Genomic DNA, 24,077 nt, shown 5'->3' on the forward strand with positions numbered 1-24,077 from the left:
GCCCGGGGAGGCGGCGCCGGGCATGGGCAGGGGACGCGGCGGCCCCACGGCGGGGGCAGCGGGCGGCGGGGGCGGAGGCGGCGGCAGCTAGCGCCCTGCCCGGCGCCGCCTCCCTCGGCGCGCTCGCCCGGCGGGACCCGCAGGCGGCGGACCGGCCCCAGGTGCTCGGGGGCGGGCGGGCACGCGCGCGCGCGCGGGGGGTCCGCGGACCGGGCCTCCCCTTCTCGGGACCCGGAGCGGCGGCGGCCAGGGGAGGGGCCGGGCCGGGCGGCGCATGCGCGGGACCCGGGGGCGCGGGCCGAGCGCGCTGGGTCCGCCGCTGGGGATCCCCGGGGCCCGGGGGGGGGGGGGCCGCCCCCGCGCGGCCTCGCTCCGAGCGCCCGGGGCCCCGGAGACGCCGTGTCCACAGGTTGTCCCGCGGGAGGGAAGGCCCCCCGGGCGGGGGCCGCGGGCGCGCCCTTCCCTCGGCGCTGTCGAGCTGGGGCGTCACCGACTGGGGGCGTCACCCGAGGCCCCCGGGGTCCCCGGGGCTGGGTAGCCTAAGGCCGGGACACCGGGATCCCCGAGGCGGCGCGCCCGGCGGCTGCGGGCGGACGGGAGAAACTCGCCCGCGGAGCGGCTTGGAGTCGCTGCCGCACTTTGCGCCCCGGCGCAGGCGGCGCCCCGGCCGGTCGGGACGAGCCGAGGGCAGCGGCGCCGCGCCACGTTTCTCCCGAGCCCGGCCCTGCGGGGCCGGCGCGCTGCTTCCGCGCCCGGGTCTCCCCGCGTCCCGGCCGCGCGGCCCCGGGGGGAGGGGGTGCGGGGGGTGCGGGCCGGAAGCCGGGCTCTGTCCCCACGCCGACCCGGGACGGCCGACTGCGTGCCCGTGCTTTCCTCGCCTTCTTAAGTTGAAAGGAGGCACGGCGTGCCCCAATGTCAGTGTCAAACGTCTCTCTAAGAAAAGTCCACGGTGGTGTAACGTCTCGGATTTGGCGGGGCGCCCCGGGCCCTTCGGGGCTGCACGCCCACCCCAGCCCCGGCTCCCCCCGCTCCCCTCCCCAAACCGGGGAGCCCCCCTCCTCTCCCGGGGCCGCCTGGGAAAGGGCGCGCGGGGCGGGGGGCACAGGGTTTTCCACTGCTGCCCGAGTAGGGTCACGGTGACTTTCCTCTTCCAAGGTGGTGGAGAGTTGGGGAGAATCCAGAGGACACATCGTCATCATTTCCTCCTTTACCTTCTTGCTGCCGAGGCTGCCTTCAAAGGCTCTGCCTCCCTGGAGGAACCGCTCCCGGTGACCCAGGCTCAGCACTAAGACGCTGTCATCACAGGTAAATAGAAGGTTTGATTGGCTCGTGTTTCCAGACCGACATGTTTAAGTGTTTACTTCTGGTTGCCCTACACGCTGGCCATCCGGGGGTTAATTATTACTCAGTGGTGCAAAGTTGGGGGTATGTTTTCCGCGCTTTGAAAGTAAGATAAATGTGGGCCGTGCTCAGTTGCCGGTTCTTGGGTTTGTTTCACTGGGAGTTTCATTCCTTTATAGCAGCTCGGTCCCATGTGATATGAAACCGGTCGGTGGAACTGTTAAGAAATGTTATTCCTTGACAGACTGTGCGGTGACAGGTGCTGACGAGTACTGAACCCCAAACGTGCTGGCTCCTTGCCGTGTTCAGGCTGCTTTGAATATCAGGCAGGTAGCTTGCTGCGGTGGGGGCTCCAGCCTGGAACCGTCATCACGCAGGACAGGCACAGCCGGGAGCAGACACGATTCTTCCTGTGCAACTCTGAAGCAAAAGCAGGTTCACCCACAGTTGAGAAAACGTCTTTCTCTTTTCTCAGATCTTAGACATATACTGAGAGACGTCCCATAATCGTGAAATAGGTTTTACCGGCTCATGTCTGTCAGGCTCGTAAGCAGATTTTTAAACGTTGTGCGTGAGCGAGAGAGACTGAGAGGAGAGGAAAGGCGTGTTTCTTCGATAGAAACCATTTTGTCATCGGCTTCCGTTTCATTGACTATTGGGCGAGGAGAAATCTTGCCGTGTGAAATAAATGTTTCTGCTTCATCATTTTGAATGTCCGTATACTATTCCATTGTGCTTAGGTACAGCCACTGTTTAGCCAGTCCCTTAATGTGTGTGTGTCTATATATTATGGTGTGTAATATGTATATATTATTCATTCCACAGATATTTACTGAGTAGCTGCTATGGGCTAATGCGTTCAGTAGTGAGCAAAACAACCATAGATCTGCTCGTGAAGCTGATTTTTATGCCAGAATACAAAAAAGAAAGTTGGAGATTGTCCTCCTCATCCTAAAAGATGATTCTGGGGAGTCTGGAGAGAGAAACCATTTTTGCCAAAACATCTTACTGTTTGGTTGCTGGTCAACCGGTGATCTCTTTCCTGCATGCAATGAGCAAATGTGTACCTATGACAAATATTCTTTCAGTAGTCCTTAAAAATAAAAAAAAAATGTTGGGGTGCCTGCGTGGCTCAGTCGGCTAAAGGTCTGACTCCTGATTTCGGCTCAGGTCACGATCTCACGGTTCATGGGATCAAGCCCCGCATGGGGCTCTGTGCTGACAGCACAAAGCCTGCTTGGAATTCTCTCCTCTTCTCCCCTGTTCATGCACACGCTCTCTCTCTCTCAAAATAAATAAATAAGCATTGTAAAAAATTAATTAACTAAATGGTTCTTTGCTTAGTGCAAACACATTATAAACACACCAAATCCTCTTTTCTCTTTTTCCTCTCCCACAGTCTCTGCGCCTGAATATTCTTAAAGGTGCCTCACCTTCCAAGTGCCTGGTGATTTTGTTGAACATTTCAACTAATTTTGCTGCAGTGCAGGGAGAGGGTGTGGCCTGTGTAGTTTCTGCCTTTTCTTTTTTCTAATTTTTTTTTTTAAATTTTAAATGAAAACAATTTTTTTTAAATTTGAGGACCTCTCAGTTTTATTTCTGTTTTTGGTGGCTTGATACCGAATCCCTCTTTCGAGTGTTCCACAAACATTTCAAAGAAAGGCATAGTTTCTGTGTGTGGCGTGGACATTTGCTGCGTCTGTTACTTAAACCTGGTTATTGACGTGGAACAAGTGGGTTCACCTCCAAGGCCATGTCACGTGGCTAGGGAAACCTAGGCGATGAACTTTAATTTCCAACTTGGTATTGACATAGTTTTAAGGTAAGAAACCAAAAAGGATGTCCCAGTGGACCGTGTTTGAAAGAACCTGTTTCTTTTCCCAAGGATTTCTTTTTTATATTATTTGTTTATTTATTGGGGGGGGGTGGAGAAGGGCAGAGGGAGGGAGGGAGGGAGGGAGGGAGGGAGAGAGAGAGAGAGAGAGAGAGAGAGAGAGAGAGAGAGAGAATCTGAAGCAGGCTTCACGCTCAGTGTGGAGCCCCACGTGGGGCTCGATATAACCGTGAGATTGTGACCTGAGCCGAAATCAAGAGTCGTACGCTCGACCAGGCGCCCCTTCCATGCATTTCTAGTGCTGACATGCGGTGACCTTCTGGAAAAGAGCGCGGGCGTGCGAGTTTTCCAGCTGGTCCTACGGATAATCAGACATAACGTGGTCTGATTGTTGTTGTTACGGGGAGGTGTGTTTGTTCCTTGCCTCTGGAGTATTTACTTATGTAACATCTTGTAGGGGTGATGTTGCGACGTCTGGAAGAGCGTATACACTCCGAAAAGTGAAGAATTTACTCCCTACTAGGTCAGCCCTGTTACGATTATTTTTGTGGTGGAGCGGCGTTTGTTCTGAGCTTGTCGTGTAGTTTCCGAAAAAGTGTTTGAGCATTTTGGTTGGCATCAGGTTGCTGCTGGGCACGGTGGAAATGCCTTAGCTCATTAATCACGTTAGGCCATCAATTTGGATTCTCGCTCCTCGGCTGCTGCCTGCCAGGCCCGGGGTCTTCGTCTACCTGTCTGGACGGCTCCTGCCTCATCAGAAAATGGAATTCTTTCCCGCTTCACCTGTCGGAAGGGTTGGGACGCTCACAGGTGGTGGCTTATGTGAAGATTCTTTGTGAAGTATCGACAAGTGTGCAGAGCCCCGGAGGGGTCTTAGGAGGAATTTCTCAGTAGGTAAACGAGTCTCACATCAGTGAGAACAGCTGTCACAAGCAGTTTTGTGCTTTCTCCGAATGTGGCCGCGCCCTCACGTTTTCGGTGCTGATGCGTTTTGCATTGGCCCTTACTCCGCTGTACGTGGGACGTGCAAAGGTCTGTTCCTCATCCTTGGAGGGTGAAAGCCTCCCGGACGTGGGCACGACTTCGTTGGGCACCCCCCTTGGTGCTGCAGGCCTGCCTCCCGCCCCTCCTTGACGTTTTGCAGCTTTCCCCCTGCCCCCCAAACTGGGATGGCCGGACCACCCTCTCTCTCCCGACGAGACGGGTGTCGCCGCACCCGTGCTGGACCGCCACGTGCTGTGTCCTCTGCATCCCTATTATAAAGTGGTAGTTGCGGTTGAAATGATTCTGCCTGCGCTCATCGCTAGGTCTGGGGTATGTTAGGTATTCGATAGACCTTTTACGAGATGGCCCGAGAGTCTAATTAAATAGAATGCGATTTCTTTCTGCAAGGTCATGGATTCAGATGCCAAACAACCGACTTATTAGGCAAGGGGTATGTTTACACCCGTGTGGGGTGGGGAGTGCCCATCTCTAAGAGGGCAGGAGTCCCTGCAGGGGGAAGAAAGGCACAGGAGGAATTGGAGAAGACCCTGGCTACATGCCCGTGTGTTCCGGGACGCTGTGCTCACCTGCCTGCTTCTAGTTTGCTCTGTTTTCAGGGATTTGTAAGTAAAGAGGAGGGACAGTTTCGCATCTGATCTGCATGCCTCACGCCTTTCGCTTAGAGACCACAAGTCAACCTTTAGGAAAGAATCACTTTGAATCGTCCAAGTTAGGAAAGCAAATGCGGGATGACTCATTGCCTCAAAGACGACGAAGCCTCATGTGAACGATTTGAAACTATAATACATTTAAGTGAATGGGACACCGTAGTTCCCTTTTTTGTTGTTGTTTGTTTTTCATTTTTACGTGTGGGGGAGGCCCCGCGTTTTCTTGCAGCCACTTGTAACTGAATGAGCCTGTGGTGATGTGATAACCACACTGAGGTGACAAATTGCCAAGCTCCAGTAAAACGGACCCAGTCATTTAGAAGTTGACCCGTGGATACGTCCCTGTCTGAAATATTCTAAGACGTCAGTTGTAGGCCTTAACTGACTACTTAAACACATGCTTAACAATTAAGCAACGCGGCTCGTAAGACACAGGGTTGAAGAATCCACATCCCACCAAATCTTGATGATCTGAGAGCAGGTTTTCTTCTATTACCTGTATGTTAAATGGGGTGTTTTTTGCCAGGAGAATTTTTAGGAGCATCTCAGGCAGCTTTCATCATTGGACAAGTTGACATCCGTTAGGATACCTCCACGTGGAGCACACTCCCCCTGTCTTGGAGGGTGAGGAAATTTGATAAATTCGACGGTCTCCTTTGGCTCATTTTCCAGGGCAGCTTGGCACCTGGGTCAGAGTCCTATTCGCTCACTGTCCACTTACTTTCCATTTTAAGTTTATTTATTTATTTGAGAGAGAGAGAGAGAGAGAGAGAGACAGACAGACAGACAGAGAGAATCTCAAGCAGGCTCCACGCTCAGCACCAAGCCTGATGTGGGGTTCGATCCCACGACCCTGGGATCGTGATCTGAGCCGAAATCAAGAAGAGTCAGGCACTCGACCGACTGAGCCATCCAGGCGCCCCGGGAAGACATTCTATCTTGTGGTACTTCTGAGACCAGGAAAGTAAACCTAATCCGTTCTCCTCAGGGAGGAGTCCTGGGAGGGACCGGACGAGTAGCTGAGAAACAGGTTCAGCTGTGGGAGGATGCTGACCGCACTCGCCTCGTGGGGAGCCGTGCCCTGGGAAGAAGTCTTTGGAAAATAAGAGGTGTGAGGAGAAAGGTATTGAGTGTGTAGCAGCATCTGAAGGTAGTGTTCCTTGGGCGAAAAGACCAGTGTAAACAGGGTTAAAAGAACTCGCGTGCCAGGCCACGAGAAAAGGACACGGGCGCAGACGTTGGAGCGCTGCTCCAGCGCCGAGAAAGAAGGTTCTAGATGCGGGAGGAGGGTCAAGTGAAGGGATAGGGGTCCCGGGAGAGCCGGGAAGCTCACACAGCTGGAGCCGCCGGTAGAAACCACCCCAAAGAGGAAGATCCAACACTGGCAAGGTCCCCGCCTCGGTGTGTGCGTCCAGGGAGGAGAGGGCGTTCAGCAGGATGTCCATACGAGCAGAGGGGAAAAGGTGGTCCTTTGTTTTCACCCCAGAGCCCCAAAATGATGGGCCTTCTTCTGCTCCGTTCTCTAGCTTAGATGAATCCAGCCAAGTTAGCTTTTCACATCTGGGTCAGAAATCTACATGAAGGTGAATTTTTTTTCAATTTTTTTTTTAAAAAAATTAAATTTTTAAAAAATTTTTAATTTTTTAATGTTTATTTATTTTTGACAGAGAGAGACAGAACATGAGCGGGGGAGGGGCAGAGAGAGAGGGAGACATAGAATCCAAAGCAGGCTCAGGATCCGAGCTGTCAGCACAAAGCCCGACACGGGGCTCGAACTCACAAGCATGAGATCATGACCTGAGCCGAAGTCGGACGCTCAACGAGCGAGCCACCCAGGCGCCCCAACAGGAAGGTGAATTTTTAACCACATTCAAGGACACATTCAAGGACAGCTGGTAGTCTTTCGTTCTCACAGGGGCACAGGACAGTAAAGGAGCAAGAATCTAGAAGGAAGAAGCTAGCCAGGAAAGCAGACACATCCGTGGCCGATTCGCACACTGAGACCAGCAAAGGCAGGGGAAGCGCTCAGCCACAGTGCATTCAGAGGTGGGCTTTCCAGGTTTGCGGAAGTCATGCTCTAGAAAGTATTCCGGAAAGATCCGTGGCCAGATACGGTATCGGAACTGGCACCGTCTCTGAGAACAAAGTCTCAGAGGGACAAGAGCAGGAACCAAAACTTAGAACTCAGTAAAGGAGTTGCTTTCAAGGGATGAGAAGTGAAATTCCGGCCGAGGTGTCGGCACGTCATCCGCCTGTTGTTCCAAGACAGCTTCCGTCGTCACGTTTGCTCCCACAGAGCTGCGTGGCCCAGGGACCCGGGAAGCAGCTTTCTGGTCCTGGGCTTGTGCCCTCCACAGAGCCCCGGGCGCCCCTCTCCGGGCTCCAGCAGTCAGTCTCCGCCTTTGCCTGGGGCGCCCGGCCTCGCCTCCTCCCTGGAGGCCCGTGCACTTGACCTCAGGTCCGACGTCCACCGGCCTCCGGACGTCACCCTGACCCTCCCGGGACCTCCCACCCAGACTGTCCAGCCCTTGCTCCTGGGCCAGCACACGGCCTCCCGGTGGGCCAGTGGAGACGGGACGAGGGCAGGGTCCTGCCCTGTGGCTGTCTGCCTCGCACGGGCCCATCTGGCCTGCCCCTCGGTTTCCCCAGTGACAAATAGGGTGACTCCCAGTGCTTTCCATGGGTGCTTGCGGCTGGCACATAGTAAGACGTCCGTAGGCGTTTCTTTGCTTATGTTGACTGTCAGCCTTCACGGTGACTCACCCAGCCCTACTCACCTGCTCCCGTGGTGCATGGGGCCCGGGCCTCACTCGCAGGGGCCGACATTGCTCCCGTACCCCCAGGCCCTCTCACGCACCGAGGTTCCTCCTGTTGCCTGGGCTGCTCCGTTACCCCGGACCCTCAGCATCCCCCTTCGCCCCCGTGACCGCTGCCTGGAGATCCGAGCCTGAAGTTGCTTCCTCAGGGAAGCCTCTCTGAATTGCCTGCCCGGCTTGTATCCCTCTGATGTGAGCACTTCCGACGCCCGGTGCTTTTCCTCCAAAGCACGCACGCGTTACGGGTTCGCCGTCGTGGCGGCCTGATGACCGCTGCTGTCCCCGCCAGATGTGGACCCCAAAGCCCAGAGCCGTAGCTGCCTCGCTCTCCATCAGCCCAGCATCGCCCAGGACTGTGCTGCCGGCTCGGGCGGTGCCCCCCCCCCCCCCCCCCGAGTGAGCTGCGAGCCCCCGTAGGGCCGCCCTCCCGCTGAGATTCGCCAATGGCCCAAGCAGGTACCACCACCTTCAGGAGGCCTTCCGAGATCTTCCCCCAGACCAGATACGAGAATTTTGTCCCTCGGGTATTCAGACCCTACGGCACTGGGAACCTCTCTGGTCTGATTCCGCCTTCGCCACAGCAGCTGTTCACTGAGTACTTCAGTCATTTATTTCTAAGCCTGAGCCTTTATTCAGCAAATATTTACTGAGTGCCCACCTTGTGCCAGGCCGTGTTCTAGGCGCTGAGGAAGCAGTCGAAAGACAACACGCACAGTCACCCTTAGAAAGCACTGCATTTCTGGACGAGTGGGGCTCCCAGGCTAAGAGGGGAGGCAGGGCCCAAAGCAGATAATGCCAGAGTTTTAACAATGGTCTGGATGGACGACTCGATAAATATTTGTCTTTAAAATTCAGAATTCCCGGGGCACCTGGGTGGCTTAGTCAGTTAAATGTCAGACTTGATTTTGGCTCAGGTCATGATCTCCTGGTTCATGAGTTTGAGACCCATATGGGGCTCTATGCTGATAGCTCGGAGCCTGCTTGGGATTCTCTCTCTCTCTCTCTCTCTCTCTCTCTCTCTCTCTCTCTCTCTCCCTCTCCCTCCCTCCCTCCTTCCCCCCTCCCTCCCTCTCCCTCCCTCTCTCTCTCTCCCTCTCTCTCTCTCTCCCTCCCTCTCCCTCCCTCTCTCTCCCTCTCTCTCCCTCCCTCTCCCTCTCCCTCTCCCTCTCCCCCCTCCCTTGCTTGCTCGCTATCTCAAAATAAATAAATAAACATTAAAACAAACATTTTTTTAATTTGGAACGTCCTTTCATTGAAGGAAGCAAGTCGAGAAAGAGGCGATTAATCGTGAACAACAATGATCCAAGAGATTTCAGAACCCATTTTCGTTCTGGTTATTATCTTAAAGGCATTAAGTGCTCAAGTGAGATCCTTTTGACCCGCTTCGTTCTGCAGAATTTAGATCTGAGGTGAATATTAACTCTAATCGTGCATCTAATGACCTATATGCAGGAAACGCTGTACGTTCAGGTGCAGGGTCTGCCTTCTGTTTGCCGCCGAACTTCCAGCAGTAAAAGCAGATAAGCCCTCTGTGCAGTGAGTCTATCTTAATCCTGTGAGCATGGTAATTGCCTCCTGAAAGGCCACCTTGACAGGACAGGAGCTGGATTGTGTGCTGTTTTCTTGACACCGTTGGGTCTGATAGCAGTGAACCAACCGGGCAAATTATTCCCTGGACGAGTACAAGCCCCTTTCCCAGGATAACATACGATGAGTGACGTCAAGGCCTCCGAGGGCAGGCAGGCGTCTTGCTTCGTGGCTGCGGCGGTGGGGAGGGAGGTGGTGGTGTCCTGCCGGGGGCTGTCATGAGCCCTGTCACATCAGGTGGGAGCAGACTGACTCCCCGAGGTGCCTGGGAGATCATCCCGGCCGCCTTCCTCCGTGGGTGTGATGATGTGTTGGGCTGGCTTCCAATACCAGACTGCCCTCTTTCTGTTAGGCTCCCCCCAGATCAGACAACCGAGATGCGTTTGAAGTCAGGTGGTTTTTTTTGTTAATTGTTTTTTATATTTATTTTTTGAGAGACAGACAGAGAGCAAGCTGGGGAGGGGCAGAGAGAGACAGGGTGGGGGAGACACAGAATCTGAAGCAGGCTTCAGGCTCCCAGCTGTCGGCACAGAGCCTGACGTGGGGCCCGAACTCACCAACTGTGAGATCATGACCTGACCCGAAGTCGGACGCTTAACTGACTGAGCCACCCAGGCACCCCTATGATTGTGTGAGTTTTGAATGTCATCTGTGGTCCCTGTTTCCTTGCTGGTCGCCAGCCAGAGGTGGTTCTCGGCCTCTAGAGGCTTCACACATCCCTTCTCTCGTGGCCCCTTTACCGTCAAAATCGGCAACATGGGTTGGGTTGTCCTCACATCCGGAATCTCTCCGACGTCCCTTTCTGCCTCATCGCAGCCAGAGAGAGTTCTCTGCTTGTAAGGACTCAGGAGACTCGAGTGGTCCTCCCCGAATGATCCAGGCCCATCCCCTCAGCCAGGGGTCTGTGCCTGTCTGCGTCCGTCTGCTTGAGCAGCTGTAACAAAGCACCACAGTCTGGGTGGCTTGAAACGACAGTTTATTCTCTGCAGTTCTGGGGGCAGGACGTCGGCCGTCCGGATGCCAGCGGGGCTGCTCCCCCCATGAGGCTCGGGACAGAACTTTCCTCACCTTCTCTCCTGGTGATGGCGTCAGGCTTGGTGTGGTTTGGCTTGTAGACCCATCCCTCCAGTCTCTGCCTCTGTCACCACACGGTGGTCTCGGGGTGTGTGTGTGTGTGTGTGTGTGTGTGTGTGTGTGTGTGTGTCTGTGTGTGTCTGTGTCCAAATTCCCCCATGACACCAGTCCTATTGGATCAAGGGCCCACCCCACTGCAGTGTGACCTCATCGTAACTACATCTGCAAAGACCTTGTTTCCGATAAGGTCACATTCTGAAGTCCTGGAGGTGAGGTAGGGCGTGGGTCTGTCTTTTGGAGGGTGGTGGGTGGGCCACACATCACCCCCTGCAGAACCCTCGGTCACACCTGCAGAGCCCCCTTCTCCACGCAAGGCCACATCTCCATGGGCTCCGAGACTGGGGCTCCGCGTATCCATGGACCTCTTTGGGGGCCATTATTTGGCCCCACGTCATAATCCTGCCTTCGTGGAATTCACGACCTCTCCTGTTCATACTCAAATACGAGTGAGCTCTTTAGCATCCAGCCCTGTCCACTAAAGACGTCTCTGGAACAGCAGAGAGGAAAAGCTGGGGCCGGGGTTGTCAGCGCGTTAGGCACTTGGGGTAGGGTGGGTCACACAGACACAAGCGGGGAGAGTTTTAGGGGGACGTGTGTAACAGCGTGGTGAGTGGCCGGGCAAGGTGGTTTCCTTCCTTCCCTCCACCTGGCTGATGCCCGGGAGAACCTCGTGCTGCCCTGCGGAGGGCGTGAGCAATGGACGCCTCTAGAGTATTGGGAGGTCGCGGCCACGTGGGACTCTCCCAGCCCTGTGTCCCTGTTTACAGCAAGGGAGGACACCCGAGTTGTGCTCATTCCCCACGTGGGAGGTCTTCTCTGACCCCGTATTTGTAACTGCAGCCCCTCCCTCCTATCTTGTCTCCATCCAACATAGGACACAGGACATCCATCCCTGTTTGTTGGTTTCTCCCCCCTCCCCCCCGCCCCAAGAACGGCAACTGGGCAGGGATATCTTGTCTGTGTTCTGCGCTCCTGTACCCTCAGTGCCTAGAACATGACACAGTGCCTAGAACAGAGCACAGAAGGCAGCTAAAAACGTTGAACGGACACAGCCTCCCTGTCTACTTAATGCTTGTTGAAAAGATGACCGTTTTTCTGTTCTAAAATTTTGCTGGCATTTTACTAGAAAGGTGTGATTTCAGTAACACTGCCTGAACGAATGTGAGGGAAACTTGAAGGAAGTGTAGTCGTTTCCCCATATACCAGGCTATGGAGTTTATTTTAGGGCACAGAAGTACTTTGGAGCTCCAGAGGTAAAAACTAAAGAGAAAAACGACCATTTAAAACTCTGGAGCCGAGAGTCACAACTATTAAGTGGTTTAAAAATGTTAAGATAGGGGCTCCAGTCTTGATAATGGCGTAGGAGTTTGGAAGCCAACCGGAAAAGGTGGAGGAAATCTTTAAACATGTGCCAAGGCGTTGGAGAGCTCACCAGGTAGTGAACAGTTGCCAGGCTGAGGTCTGGAGAAGTTGGACCCTTGACATTTGGGGTCGTTTTGTCCCCAGTTTATGGATGAAGCAATTAAGAGGCTAAAGAGCACGGCTAAAAGTAAAAATTGGGGGTATAAAACCTACGAGAAGGGGAGACCCTGGGAAACATCCCAAACTTTGGGTCGGGACCCAAAAAGCTGTCCTCTAGGAATACAGCGACCTGGAGATCAATCAGCTTGCTCACGAACTGAGCCCGGTTGTAACTAATCGCATTCCTTGAGGGGGATGAAGGTGGTCCCAGATTGCAAGGACCCTGGCAGACACTTGCAGGAAGAAAGCATCACCCTGGGCCTCTATTTCCAGGAATAAATTCTCAAGGATAGGTAGTCCTCGCTCGTCAGTTCCATTATGCACAAATTCCAATGACCAGTTAAATACCAACAGGCTCCCTAAAACACAGTTCAGGTTTCCATGACCCGGTACCTGAATTAAGCAGCTGCGGGAAGCCCACGGCCACTCGCCAGTCTTCCAATCACCACACAGATAACAGATCTGTGACCAATCCCAGCTCTCCTTTCAAAGTCGGTCTGTGATTGGCCCTGTGCGTCTATCCTTCAGTACCTGCCATAGACCACCTCCTCCTCTCCCAGCGACAAACCCACCTGACCTTTTCTAGCACCAGATAAGCCTGTAAGAGGAACGAAGCAACAAAGAAAAAGGTGCAGCAAGTAAATGAAAGGTGGTAACACGGGGAATAAAATCTGAATCGGACCTAACCGGAGTTACCGAAAAACAGCTGGCGGTGGGGATGCTGCCATTTAGAGACGCTAGCTGGAAATCCAGAGGCACCTGGTACAAGGGACCTGTCCGCATAAACGAGGAACGTGATTGGGACAGAAAGAGGGAGATGTCCCAGAAGAGGTGATCGTAGCAAGCTTTACCTTAGAGGATGTGTCCCAGATATTTCAGGATCTTGAACGTGCAAAGCATAAGTAAATGATGGAAGCCAGTCCAAACTTAGGAGTTTGACAATTTACGAAAGAAAGCACAGAAAAGATGCTCACTCCAAATCGTGACTTATACGAGAGGAAGCCAAGCATGGCTCACACTACTTGCAAAGTTTTTTTACAAGGAAATAAAACACTTGAATTTCAGTGTTTCTAATGTTTTAGATTACAGTGTACTAAATCCATATTAGCGTTACTATATTTTTTGTTCCCTGGTTCATTTACAACTGATAATAAGGGAATTTTTAATGTTTTGCCAAAACCTTTTGAAGGTCATGGTAATTTTCACCACTGATTAGTAAAATCATTTTGCCCAGTTTCTGCCTGCATGATCCTTTTCATGGTCAGGCAGGACCGTACAAATCGAGACTGTAGAGGATGACACACAACAAAACTGACCAAGCATACGTGGAGAGAAGACTCATGAAACGCAGAAATGAGAGATGATGGAAACAGACCCGCAAGACTCTAAATATTAGGCTTATAAGATATAAACTTCAAAAGCACCTGCTCACTCTATTCAAGAAGATAAACGACAAGGTTGGGAGTTGTGGTAGAGCACTCGACATTATATATTTAGAAAGGACATTGATTGGAAAAATACCCGGGTAGAAATTACAAAAGTAAAAAATGCAAAAACTTAAATGGTGTACTCCCAGCAGAGTAGACACAACTGCTGGGGGAACTGTTGAATTAACACTAGGTCAGAAAATGATATCTACAATGAAGCACAAAGAGACAAAAGGACAGAATATAAGTATGGAGAATTACATTATATGTATAATTGGAATCCTAGGAGGACAAGAAAGGGAGAATGGGACAGAAGCAATGTTTACGGATATAGTGGCTGAAGTTTCTGTAACACCGATGAAAGACATCAAGTCACAAATTCAAGAATCCTATAGAACTACAGCCAGAATTAAAAAAAGAAAAATCCGTATCTAGCCACACTGTGGTAAGACGGCTGAGAAATAAAGACAAAGAGATCATCTTAAAAGAAGCTAGAGGTTAAAACAATTTGAAAAGACATCACTTTCAGAGGAGCAACAAGTCAGAGATAGTTTCGCAACCACATTTTCAGACTTCTCAACCCAAAACAGACAACTTTCTCGGCCAGAAGACAATGAAAAGGCACCTTCAGTGTGCTGAAAGTTGTTTTTCTCTTCCCAGGAATGAAAGGTTAGTTTAACATTTAAAAAGTCAGGGCACCTGGATGGCTCAGTCGGTTGAGCGTCCAACTTTTGGTTTCAGCCCAGGTCATGATCTCACAGTTTGTGGGCTCGAGGCCCAAACGAGGCTCTGCGCTGACAGCACGGAGCCTGCTTGGGACTCTCTCCATCTCTCTCTGCCCCTCCCCACATGATTTCTCTCTCTCTCAAAATAAACAAATAAACGTTAAAAAACCATTTAAAAAGCAATCAACAATCAAAAAATTATGAACTGCGTAGGGATAAAATGCATGAGATGTGCTCAGTGAAATCTACACAGCATTGCTGAGAGAAATATTAAAATAAATGGCAAGTTATCCCATGCTCTTGAATCAGAAGACTCAGTATTGTTTAGATGGCAGTGCTTCTTAAAATGATCTATAGATTCAAAGCGATCAGAATTGAATCTTAGCATGCCCTTTTGTAGAATTGGACAAGTTGATTCTAAAATTATGTGGAAAGGTACAGGAGCGAGAGCAGCTAAAACAACACTGAGAAAGATCACAGTTGGAAGACTCAGACTACCTGAGTCCAAGAATTGTTCTAGGGCTACAGTAGTCAAGACAGTGTGGTGTTGATATGAAAGCAGACAGACGAATGGAACAGAACAGCAAGTCCAGAAATAGATCCTCACACGTATGGTCAATAGACTTTCAACAAAGTGCCAAGTCATTCCGATGGGGAAAAAAAAATCATCTTTTCAACAAAGAGTGCTGGGATAATTGGATAGCAGTATGCAAAAGAACAAATCTTGAATCTCATCAAAAACCATATTAAAGAAAGGGAGGAGTAGGGGCACCTAGACGGCTCACTTGGTTACGCGTCTGACTCTTGATTTCAGCTCAGGTCATGATCTCACGGCTCATGGTTCTGATCTCACAGCTCGTGTTTCTGAGCCCCGTGTTGGGCTCTGTGCTGACAGCCCAGAACTTGCTTGGGATTCTCTCTCTCCCTCTCTCTCTGCCCCTCCCCCAGTGGTGTGAGCTCTCTCTCTCTCTCTCTCTCTCTCTCTCTCGCAAAATAAATAAAACATTTAAGAAAATAAAGAGGAGGAGGAGGAGGAACTTGAAATGGGTCACAGACCAAATGGTAAGGATGAAAACCACAACTTCAAGAAGAAAATATTGAAGCAGTCTTAGTGATTTGGGGTTTAGCAAAGATTTCTTATATATGATTCTAAAAGCATGAACTATGAAAAAAGTAAGAAATTGTATTTCATCAAAATTACAAAGTTTTGCTCACTAAAAGACACAAGAAAACGAAAAGTCAAGCCACAGGCTTGGAGAAAATATTTGCAAAATGTACATCTGACAAAGGACTTACAGCTGGAACATATAAAGAACTCTTACAATTCAATAAGAAGACAAAGAACTCAATTAAGAATTAGAGCAAAAATGGGCAAACCACTTGAACAGGCTCTTCAACAAAGGGCAGTGGATGGCAGGTAGGCACATGAAAAGATGTTCAGCATCATTATCATTAGGAAAATGGGGATTGACAGCAGTAGATATCACTGTCAGTAGTAGAGAAACATCACTACACACCAACTAGAATAACCGAATTTAAAATTAAAAAGCCTGACCAAGTATGGCGGAAGGTACGGAACAGCAGGGACTCTGATACGTTGATGGCAGGAATGTAAAATGGTGCAGCCACGTTGGAAAACATTTTGGCAAATGGTATCACTGACATTGTTATCAGAAATATCATACACCTGAAAGAAGCCAAATCAAAAGGCTACACACTGTATGATTCCAACCATATGACATTCTGAAGAAAGCGAAACTGTAGAGATGATCAAAGGATCGGTGGTTGCGGGAGGCTGGGGGAGGGAGGGATGAATAGGCAAAGTGTAGAGGATTTTTAGGCAGTGAGACTCGTCTGTCTGAGACAGCCATTTGTCCAAACCCACAGAATGTACAACAAAAGTGAACCCTAAGTTAAACCATGGACTTCAGTTAATAATAATATATTGATATTGGCTCATCAATGGTAACAAAAGTACCAGGATGCTACTAATAGGAAAACTGTTGAGTGTGTGTGTGTGTGTGTGTGTGTGTGTGTGTGTGTGTGTGTGTGTTGGGGGGTATTATGGAAACTCTTGTACTTTCCACTCAGTTTTTCTGTAAACCTAAATCTACTCTAAATAATAAAATCTACTAATTGAAAGTGAAATTAAAAATGACATCCAGCTCAGGGCACCTGGGTGACTCAGTCGGTGAAATGTCCAACTCTTGGTTTCGGCTCAGGCCCTGATCTCATGGCTCGTGGGTTCAAGCCCCGCATCGGGCTCCACGCTGGCAGTTTGGAGCCTGCTTAGGATTCTCTCTCCTTCTCTCTCTGCCACTTCCCTGCTCGCTCACTCACTCTCTCTAGAAATAAATAAATAAACTTAAAAACAATTTTTTTAAATGACATCCAGCTTAAAAAGGAAAAAGTGGGGTGGGGGGGGTGCCTGGGTAGCTCAGTCACTTGAACATCTGACTTCAGCCCAGGTCATGATCCCGTGCTTTGTGGGTTCGAGCCTCACTTTGGGCTCTGTGTGGACAGCACAGGGCCCGCTTCAGATCCTCTGTCCCCCTCTCTTTGCCCCTCCCCCAGTTGCACTCTCTCATAGGCTCGTTAGTTAAAATGATTTGAGGTTTTTTTTGGTAAGAAAGGGAGCGACGTTTGCAATTTAGTGCCAATGTTAGATTCATTCAGCCAATATTTATAGAACACTTGCCTGGAATAGCAGAGGACGATGGCAGATGTGAACTCTGCCTTAAGAAGTTACGGGTCGTTTGGGCAGGAAAGGCGCTGGTCAATACCTTGGGTGTGAGCTGCGTGGACGCAGAGGACAGACAGGCGGGTCTGGGAAGGCTTTGGGGAAGAACTGATGTTTGAGCTTCCCCTAAAATGTGTGGGAATGGGAAGCATCCCAGCCAACGAAATAGGATAAAGTATAAAAGCTGGAAAACACGAGTTGAGTCTGGCAAATGATGAGTAGATTGTTTTGGCCAGAGTACAGGGTTTGCAAAGGGAAATGAAGACAAGATCGATTCCTTCAGGATCAAGTATTTACTGAGCTCCTTCATGTCAGGCATGGGTCTGAGCACTGGGGAGACGTGAGGTGAGCAAAAATCTACAGAGTCCCCTTCCTCCTGGAGCTGGTGCTCCGTCAGGGACAGACAGGTGATGAGCATGGGGGGGGGGGGTGCTCCGTGAGCAGGAGGTGGTACGATCAGGGCTGCACTTGAGGATGAACCTGGCAGCAAGACCCCACGAGGGGGAGGCGGGCGGCGAGGGAGGCCATTGGAAGGCTGTCGCGGGAGTCCAGGCGGAAGGTGTGATGCCCCGCGCTGGGCTGCGGGTGGGATGGATGCAGGTGACTTCAGAAGAAAACGGTCCTTCAAAACAAACCACAAACAAAGCAGAGCGTCCCGAGGACCCCAAGCCGTAACTTCGTGCAGACGTAAAAGACCGAGGTTGTATCAGGCGTGCCGGGTACAAGGCATGGTGACAGCTGTCCCTGGCCTCAGATGTGCCCTCTTGCTGGCACGGTGGCTGGAGGAGCCTTCTGCACGTAAGGCATCCTTGCTCTGACAGGTTCCTCCGCCCTGCAGAAGTGCATAATCAGTTACCGCAGAAACAGGACCGTCCCCTGCTTCAAATCCCTGGCACTCTCTCTTATGAATAAACCCTTAGTGGTCTCCTATTTCTCTCTTATTTTTATGCAGAGCGTTCTAGCAGAAAAGTCCGTGTTTCCCCCCTGAAACAGGTTGCCCCTGTTCCCTTCACACTCTTGTCTCTGTAAATTGCATTCTCCAAGTTTCTTTAGGGAAGCATTTGCTCTGCACCGACGCGGGCCCTCGGCTGGCTGTTACGAGGGTGAGCCAAACGTTTGAGTTGCGTCCAGCTGCTTCCCATCTGCGTTAGGTGGATTTCGGGGGGGTTCTCTGCACCCTCTTCTTAGTTGGGAATAGACAGAATAATTCTGTGTTCCGCCTTCTGTGTTATGGTGAATGGGACTTGAAGCTATGTCGTTCTGAGAACCTCTAGTTCCAAGCAAGAAAGCCTTGCAAGGTCTTCCAGCTGGCACGGTGACCAAACCCAAGGCGTGGAAGTTGCCAGAGAGGCTCGGAGCCTGTGGGAGTTCCCGGCGTCGGGAGGGGGCCTCGGGTACCTCAGTTAGGGGGTCTTACCGAATGCTGCTTCTCCACAGAGACCTCCTGAGAGTAGGTTATTCAGGGCAAGTAGGTGTTCACTTGGTTTCCACTCCTGTTGGAAAACAGGAAGAGAGAGGGATGTGTGATGTCACTGAAGACAAAAGAGAACCGTGGAAGGGCTTCGGATTGAGAAGTCGTGACCGCAACGTTCAATACCTGACCCCGGACTGGATCCCGTACCGGGGGGTGGGGGGGGAATGCTTTCCCGTGCATTCTCAGATCAGCTGGCGAAACTTGACTACGAATCCTAGACTAAAGTATTGTATCTCTGTCAATTTAGTGACGTTGATAAGTGCACGGCGGTGCAAGAGAATATCCTTATTCTTTGCAAACACAGACTTCGTTCAGTGTGGAGGGGGAGGGGCTGCGCGTCAGACACGTGCACACGCACTTGCACACGCGCGTGCACACACACGTTCTGTGGCTCCCTGCCTATAAAGACAAAGCAAAGGAGAGAGACGATGGGCAGAACGGTAATTATAAGGGGATACAGGTAAAGGGAGTGCGGTGTTCTTTGTGCTGTTTTTTTTGCGTAGGTGCATCTTTCCTGCAAGTGAAATTGCTTCCAAATAAAAAGTTAAAGAGCGAAGGGATCAACACAAAAGATGGCAGCTACATTAGGTATCCCGGCTACATGCACTGCCCCGTTTGGGTTGTGAAAGCCACAGATGGGAACACATGAACACAAGGTCTTAAAATAATCACTCCTAATTAAAGTTTAAAAAAAAAAAAAGTGGTTTTTTTTTTTTTTTTGAGATGATGGGAGATCCACGTATAGTTGTAAGAAATAACACAGAGAGATCCCCAGGACTCTTGACCCGGTTTCCTCTTGCAAAACAATAGCGCACCATCACAATCAGGTTATCAGTCAGGGCATCGGCACTGATGTCAACAAGACACAGAACGTTTTTCGTCACCCGGTGATCCCTCACACGGATACGGCCGCATTGATCCCTCCTGCCCACCTCTTCCTTGTCTCTGGCAACCTGCTCTCCACTTGTATTACTCCGTCGTTTCAAGAGCGTTATACCATGAATCCTGTAGTACGTAACCTTTTGGGATTGGCTTTTTTTTTCACTCGGCACGATTCTCGTGAGATTCATCCACGTCGTTGGGTGCCCCCCCTCTTTATTGCTCTGGAGCGTTCCACGGCACAGGTGGGCCACTGCCTGTGGGACCATTCGCCCGCGGAAGGACATCTGGGTAGTTCGCAGTTACGAGTTATTATGCGTAAAGCTGCTGTGGACGTTGGTGTCCAGGTCTTCTAGTTTTGTTTGGGATTGCTCTGTTGAGAGGCAGTTTGCCTACCAGACAGCATACGGGTTTAAGTGCACAAGACAACTCCATGGGTTTTTTTTTTTATTATTATTATTATTATAGTTACAGGGTTGTACAGCCATCACCACAATCTAATTTTAGAACATTTTCATCACCCCTGAGAGACACCACATCTCCATTCGCTGTTTCCTCCGCCCACGCCCCGTCCAGCCCTGGGCAACTCTGGATCCACGTTCTGTCTCTGTACTGTGTATACTGGAATGGCATCCTCCACGCGGTCCTTCGCGACTGGCTTTTTTCAGGTAGCGTCATGCTTCCGAGGGCCATTCGTGCAATAGCATGCATCAGCCTTCATTTCTTTTTATTTGCCAGAAAATATTGTATAGATACACCCTACACTGTGCTCAGTACATTTTATTGGTCCAGTACTCAGTGGGTAGACGTGCGGACAGCCTTCGCTTTTGGGCTCTGACGGATGATGCTGTTATGAACATTCGTGTACAAGTTTTTGTGAAGATGATTTCACTTTCCTGGAGGTAGAATTGCCGTGTCACGTGGTAGCCCTCCGTTTAACTTTCTCGAGGAACTGCCTGCCGGACCGTTTACCACACGGCTACGTCATTTTGCAGTCTCACTGGCAATGTGTGAGAGTTCAAGTTTCTCTGTACCTTCACCAAGGCTTGTTGTCGTGCGTCTTGTTGACCAAAGCCATCCTAGCAGGTGTGGACAGCTCTCCGACCGTCATTTCGATTTGCGTTTGCCTACTGACTAATGACATCGGGCATCTTTTCGTGGGCCTACTGGCCATTTGTACATCTCCTTTGGAGAAATGTCTATTTAAATCCCTTGCCCATCTTTAAGTGGGGATATTTGTCTTTTTATTGAGTCGTAAGAGTTCTTTATATGCTCGGGATACAAGTGTCGTACCAGATGCATGATTTACAAATATTTTCTCCCATTTGGTGAGCTGCCTTCACGCTCCTGATGGTGTGTTGATAGCACAAAAATGTCTAGTTTTGATATCAAACTTATTTGTTTTTCCTCGTCACTTGTACCTTTGGTGTGTGTGTAAGTTCTTCGGTGAACGTAAATTTTCATTTCACTGGGATAAGTGCCCAGGAGGGCAATTCCTGGGTCATATGGTAGTTGTGCGTTTGGTTTTATAAGACATTGGCCAACTCTTTTCCAAAGTGGCTCTACTGCTACACGTTCCCACCAGCAACGTCTGAGTGACCCTGTTTGTCTGCATCTTTACCAGCATTTGGTGTGGGTGCTATTTTTTATTGTAGCCATTCTGATGGGTGTTCGGTGATATCTCACTGTGGGTTTCGTCGGCAAATCCCTAGTGGCTAATGATGTGAAGCATCTTTTCACGTGCATGGTTCGTCATCTGTATACCCGTGTCCTAATTGGATTTTTGGTTTTTATTGTTCAGTTTTGAAATTTCTTTATGTACTCAAGATACTTGTCCTTCGTCAGTTACGTGATTTGCAGATGTTTCCACCTAGAATGTACTTGTCTTCTAGTCTCTTCGTAGAGGCTTTTACAGACCAAACATTTTCCATTTTGATGAGGACCATTTTGTCAGTTTCTCTATTTGGTGATGCTTCCAGTGTCCAGGCTAAGAACTTTTTAGTTAGCTGTAGATCCTGAAAATTTTTCTGCTATGTTTTTTCTAAAAGTTTTATGATTTTATATGCTACATTTATGTCCATGTACCACTTCGAGTTAATTCTTGTACAATATGTGAGAGTTAGATTGAGGTTCTTTTTTTTTTTTTTTAATGGACGTCCATTTGCTCCAGCACGTTTGCTGAAAGACTGTCATTCCTCTACTGAATTGCTTTTTTATTTTTGTCAAAAATCAATTGGGTGTATTTGTGTGGGTCTATTTCGGGGTCTTCTAATCTGTTCCTTTGGTCTGTGTCTCTATCCCTTCGCCAATAACACGCTGTCTTGATTACTGACTAGGTCTTAATATTAAGTAGCGTCCTTCCTTATACCTTATACTTCTTTTTCATAATTATCTTAGCCCTCCTAGGGCATATGCTTTTCCATATGAATTTAAGAGTAAACTCGTCTGTGCCTACAAAATATCTTGCTGGGACTTTAATAGAATTTTACTAAACTCATATTTGGGGAGAATTAACATCTTTATTGTGTTGAGTCTCCCATCCCATGAATATGGTGTGTTTCTTCTTTACTTAGGTCTCCTTGATGTTTTTCAGCAGCACCTTGTAATATTCAGTATACACATCCTGTATATGTTTTGCTAAGCTTATCCCTAAGTGTTTTATTTTCTTTGAAGTGGCATTATTTTTAATTTTCCTTTCTGCATATTTATTGTTACTAGATAGAAATATAGTTTATCTTTATGTGTTGATCTTATAACCTTGAAGCGCTCACTTTATAGTTCTAAGAGGTCTTTTGTAGATTCCTGGGGGATTTTCTACCTAGACAATTGTGTCATCAGCAGATAAGAACTGTTTTATTTCTTCCTTTTATTCCACATGCCTTTTATTTCCTTTTCTTGCCTTATTACAGTGGCTAGGACCTCCAGCGCTATGTTGACCAAGTGTAGTAAGAGTGGACATCCTTGCCTTGTTCCTGGTCTTAGAGGAAAAGCATTCAGCTTCCATCATTAAGTAAGATATTAGTTTTTTGTAGATATTCTTTATCATATTGAAATAGGTCTTCTCTATTACGAACTTGCTAAGAATTTTTTTATGAATGGGTGTTAGACTTCATAAAATATGTTTTCTGTGTTAGTTAACATGATCATATGATTTTTCTTCTTTCGTCTATTGGTATGGTGGATTACAATGATTGGTTTTCAAATGTTAAACCAGCCTTGAATACCTGGAATAAATATCACTTGGTCATTGCGTATAATTCTTTTTATGGATTTTTGGATTTGATTTACTGACATTTGTTAAATATTTTTGAAGTGTATTTATTTATTTTGAGAGAAAGAGAGTGAGAGCATGTGGGAGGGGCAGAAAGAGAGAGGGAGAGAGAATCCCAAGCAGGCTCCCTGCTGATAGTTCGAAGCAGGGCTCGAACTCACGAACCGTGAGATCCTGATCTGAGCCAAAATCAGGAGCCAGCCGCTTAACCGACTGAGCCACCCAGGCACCCCTGATTTTCTAATACTGTATTTTATTGAGAATTTTTATGTCTATGATCACAATATTGGTCTGTGGTTTTTTTGTCTGTTGCTGTTGTTGTAGTGGCTTTGCTGGTTTTGGTATCAGAGCAATACTAGCTTCATGAAAATGAATTTTTCTCCTCTTTTTTTTTTTTTGGAAGAGATTATAGGAAAGTGGCATTGTGTTAATTCTTTAAATGTTTGACAAAATTTTCTAGTAAAACCAGCTGGGTCTGGAAATTTCTTTTTCAGGAGGCTTTTTTTTTTTATCACAAATTCAATTTTTAAAAAAAGTTTATTTACTTAGAGAATGAGCTGGGTAGGGGCAGAGAGGGAGAGGGGGAGAGAGAATCTCAAGCAGGCTTCACGCTCCACACTGAACCTGATGTGGGGCTCGATTTCACAGCCATGAGACTGTCACCTGAGCCGAAATCACAATGCTTAACCCACCGAGCCACTCCGGTGTGCCAGAATTTTTAAATGGTTAGAGAGCTATTGAGATTGTCCATTTCATTTTAGTTAAGCTTTGGTAGATTGTGGTTTGCAAGGAATTGATCCATTTCTTGCAAGTTGTCGATTTTATGAGCCTAAAATTATTTGTAGTAGTTTCTTTTAAACCTTTTACTAGTTGTGGTCCGTAATGATATCCTGTTCCATTTCTGATATCAGTGATTTATACCTTGTCTTGTGATTTTTGTCAGTATTTCCGGGGGTTTATTAATTTTATTGACTTTTCCCCCCCAAAGAACCAGCCTTTTGTTTCATTGCTTTTCTCTGTGGTTTCCCTGATTTCAGTCTCATTGATTGCTACGCTTACTTTTATTATTTTCTTCCTTCTGCTTCCTCTATGTTTATTTTGCTATTATTTCCCTCGTTTCCTGAGGTAGGGATTTAGATTATTGATTTTAGGCCTTTCATCTTCTCCATTGTAAGCACTTCATGCTATTTAATTAATGCTATTTTTTAATGTTTTATTTTATTTCTGAGAGAGAGGGAGAGAGAGAGCATATGCAAGCGGGGGAGGGGCAGAGAGAGAGGGGGACAGAGGATCCGAAGCAGGCTCGGCGCGGACAGCAGAGAGCCCAATGCAGGGCTCGAACCCACGAACCGTGAGATCATGACCTGAGCTGAAGTCGGACACTTAGTCGACTGAGCCACCCAGGCGCCCCAATGACTTCATGCTATTTAAGCATTTAACGCCCTTTCAGCACCACTTTTACTTTATCTTACGTACTTCTACATTTTCCTTTTTCATTCATTTTTTGGTATTTTTAAATTTCCTTTGTGACCTCCTCCTGATCTATGGGTTATTTAGAAGCATATTAATTAATTTTCAAATATTTAGGGATTCTCCTATTGTCTTTGTTACCAATTTCTGCTTTGATTCCATTGTGATTAGCATATACACACTGTCAACTTTTGATTCTTTTAAAT

At 48.8% G+C, this 24,077-nt stretch overlaps 1 protein-coding gene across 3 annotated transcripts in view; it reads left to right on the forward strand.

Moving 5' to 3' along the window:
• PPARA (peroxisome proliferator activated receptor alpha) overlaps positions 1-24,077 on the forward strand; it is a 76,599-nt gene that overhangs the window by 1,360 nt on the left and 51,162 nt on the right. The window contains exons 1-2 of one of the 3 annotated variants that reach the window (XM_053199521.1): positions 8-161; positions 1,156-1,305. The gene's annotated coding sequence lies outside the window, so the exon portion shown is untranslated. Of the gene's footprint in view, positions 1-7; positions 162-257; positions 410-1,155; positions 1,306-24,077 lie in introns of those variants that run through there. The other 2 variants (XM_053199522.1, XM_053199523.1) reach the window with 2 other exon arrangements.

Source organism: Acinonyx jubatus, chromosome B4 (assembly GCF_027475565.1).
Source record: "Acinonyx jubatus isolate Ajub_Pintada_27869175 chromosome B4, VMU_Ajub_asm_v1.0, whole genome shotgun sequence".
Lineage (NCBI taxonomy): Eukaryota > Metazoa > Chordata > Mammalia > Carnivora > Felidae > Acinonyx > Acinonyx jubatus.